Source organism: Elephantulus edwardii, unplaced genomic scaffold (assembly GCF_000299155.1).
Source record: "Elephantulus edwardii isolate Elephantulus edwardi_28Jun2011 unplaced genomic scaffold, EleEdw1.0 scaffold00123, whole genome shotgun sequence".
Taxonomy (NCBI): domain Eukaryota; kingdom Metazoa; phylum Chordata; class Mammalia; order Macroscelidea; family Macroscelididae; genus Elephantulus; species Elephantulus edwardii.
Window position 1 is genome coordinate 6,374,354 of NW_006399873.1, and position 3,516 is coordinate 6,377,869.

General features: G+C 41.8%; 1 pseudogene; it reads right to left on the reverse strand.

Moving 5' to 3' along the window:
• Positions 1-957: 957 nt before the first annotated feature.
• LOC102874217 lies at positions 958-2,245 on the reverse strand (annotated as a pseudogene).
• Between the last annotated feature and the right edge of the window lie 1,271 nt (positions 2,246-3,516).

Consider the following 3,516-nt stretch of genomic DNA (forward strand, 5'->3'; position numbering starts at 1 on the left):
AGAAAATTGAGAATCCCAGAATACTTCCTTATCTTCATGCAAAACATATTACCTAGGCCAAGAAGATTCTGTATAAACAGAGAAAGAGAACATTGTAACATCTAAAATTAAGAAAAGTATGTGTCAGGGTTATATCTTTTCTCCATACATACTCAATCTGTATTGTTGTTGCTGTTGCTATGTGCAACAAGTGGTCTGTGCTCACAGCGACCCTATGTACAACAGCCCTAAACTCTGCTCTGTCCTGTGCCAACCTTATTGTCTCTGACACCTAACAGCATTATCCCAGTCACTGATTCTATCCCTGTCATGAAAGGTCTTCCTCTCCTATGTTGTCTCTCCACATGATGTCTCTCCAAGCATGATGTCTCTCTCCAAGGACTGGACCCTCCTTTAATATATCCAAAGTAGGTCAGACAAAGCTTCAGAATCCTAGCCTCCAAAGAGCAGCCTGATTTCACCCTCTCTAGGAGAAACCTGTTCGTTCTCCTAGTAGTCCATGGTATATGCAATCCTCTTCTCCAGCACCACAGCTCAAAGGCATAATTTCTCCTTCTATCATGCCTCATCATCGTCCAACTCTCTGATGCATAACAAGTAATTGCAAAGACCATGGTCCGTATCAGGCACAACTTGGTCTCCAGACTGATATTGTTGCTCTTCAGTACTTTGAAGAGGTCTCTCACAGTACACTTTCCCAATGCAATTTTTCTTTTGATCTCTGGTACCAAGAGAGTTGATTGTGGAGCCAAGCAAACTAAGCTGTTAGCAGTCTCAGTCCCTTCACCATTTATCATGATGCTGCTAATTGGCTCAATGGTGAGAATCTTTGTTTCCTTGATATTGAGTTTCAATCCATATTCTTTTTTTTTTTTTTTTTGGGGGGTCGACACACTTTTATTACCAGGACTCAAGTTTATCAAAAACAAACAACAAAACCCCAAGCCCTCTGGATCATCATGGATTCTGTTTTTTGTGCTTCAGAGGTCGTCTACTTTTCTTCTGTCCTTTCTTCTTCTTTTTAGTGAGAACTGCCTTTTCTCCAATAAATGCACTTTTAGAATGTGCTTCCACATGTTTTGTGGCAAAAGTAAGTCCCTGCTTTGGTTTGCTGGTGTTCTTCAAGGTGGGCTTTGAGTTTTGTTTTTTCAGTTTTTCTTTACTAACAGAATGCATAACTCTGCGTTTTCTTCCCATCAGCTCAGAATTATTTAATTTTAGAGCAAGGTGAATGGCATCTGTATTCTCAAAGAGAACGTAGCCGAAGCCTTTGCCCATACCAGTCACCTGGTCCCGTATGATTCTCACAGCCACGATACCACCGTAGTCCAGGAAGTGCTCCTGCACAGTGGACTCATCGATCTTGTAAGGGAGATTTCCCACAAACACTGATCGCTTGTCCCTAGAGGAGGTCTCAGACGCGAGATCAACTCTGATACAGAAGCCATCTGCGATCTGGGTCCCATTTCCTTTCAACGCCTTCCGGGCAGCACTCTCATCCTTAAACACAACATAAGCATTAATATTTTTCTGATCAGGATGAATTTTACGCTTTATTGCTGCCAACTTTTTGGATAATGTTCCTTCTGCTGGAATCAGAGAACGGAACCGCACGGACTCTATCTGTCCATACTCTTTGAAAAAAGATTTCAGCTTCTTTTTATTAAATGTTACAGGCAAATTACCCACAAACACGGTCCTCTCATTCTTCAGCCTCTCCTCTTGGCTGAGTTGAATTTTCTTCTTTTGACTCCCACCTGTGTCATCTGCACCATTTAGCACTGCTTTGTCTGCTGCCTTAACCCCATCACCACATGCAGAGCCTTTTTTTTTTCTGTCCAAGTTTCCTGTGAACTTCTTCCAAATCAGCATTTGCTAGAGCGCTTTCTCTGTCTGCCAACCTCTGCTCTGAATCACGAACTTTCTTCTTCACTCTCTTTTTGGCAGGTTCTTGCAAACGTGGCTTTTGTAACTGCGATGCAATTTCTTTCTCCTCCTCATCCTGTTTCCTTTTCTTGGTTGTTTCCTGCAGGACAGGGACGTACACAGGCTGGACTAGGGACTCCGAGGGACTGAAGAGTGCGGCCAGGCGACAAGCATGGCCGCCGGACAGGCGCTGGCTGTGGGAAAAGCTGTCGGAGACTTGACCGATGAGATAACCCGCAGTTGGGTCCCCGCGAGGGTCGTCAGGGCTCAGCCCACGCGTGGTACTCCTCCTCCGCTGTTTCTTCGCGTCTACCACCATGCTGGAACTGTGGCGGCAAGCGAAGCCTCAATCCGTATTTAAGGCTGCAATCTTTGACCTTCTGCAACAAGCACTTCAGGTCCTCTTCAGTTTCAACAAGCAGGGTTGTATCATGTGCATAACACAGATTCTTGATGAGTCTTCATCCAATCCTGATGTCACATTTCTCCTCATACAGCCCATCTTCCTAGAAAATCAGTTCTGCATATAGGTTGAAAAGGTATCGAGATAGGACATAGCCCCCACATACACCCTTCCAAATTTTGAACCATGCAGTGTTTCCCTGCACTATTTTACTGACTCCCTCTTGTTCCAAGTACAGTTTTCATATAACCATTATCAAGTGTTCTGGGATTCCCATTCTTCCTAGAGTTAGCCAAAGTGTTTGGTGGTCCACACAGTCAAAGGCTTTTGCATAGTCAATGAAACACAGATAAACAGACATTCCTTTCAATCTATATGCAGAACAAATTATTCAAGAAGCTGAATTCTAGTAAGAAGGATGCAACATCAGGACTGGAGGAAAACTCATTAATAACTTGAATTATGAAAATGACACAACCTTACTGGCTGAAAGAGAGGATGACTTGACACAGTTGATCAATACAGACTTCAATGTGGATTGCACCTCAATGTCAATATAACAAAAATTCTCACCAAAGGAATGATCGGCAATATTGTAATAGATGGAAAAGGAATTGAAATGGTTAACAACTTCATTTTAGTTGGATATACAGTCAAAACCCTTGGAAATGGAGGTCAGGAGATGAAGAGATGACTTCCACTGAGAAAGTCTACTGTCAAAGACCTTTCCATATTATTTGGGAGCAATGATGTCACTTTAAGGACTAAATTGTGAGTGATTCAGATCATAATATTTTCAATCACTTGCTACACCTCTGTGAGCTGGAGAATGAATAAGGATAACAAAGGAAGAATTGATTGCTTTGAGCCATGCCTACTTTGGAGGAGTGTACTGAATATCCTACGGACTGCCAAAAGAACAAACAAACAAGTGGTCCAGAGAATGGAGACATTTAGGAATGGCAAGAAGCCTTAGAAGGCAATTGAGGCTTTTCACTCTCTGTTTAAATAGTCATTTGCTCATTTACAAATGTAAGGATCAGTATCATCTCACTATATTTATATTTATGAACCTGAAAAATGAAAAGATGAAAGTTATGAAACAAAGACCAAAGAAGATGATTTCCATTTTACTGCATTAAAATTTTCAAATTCCTGTCCTCACTTTTTTATTTGAAAGAAAAATT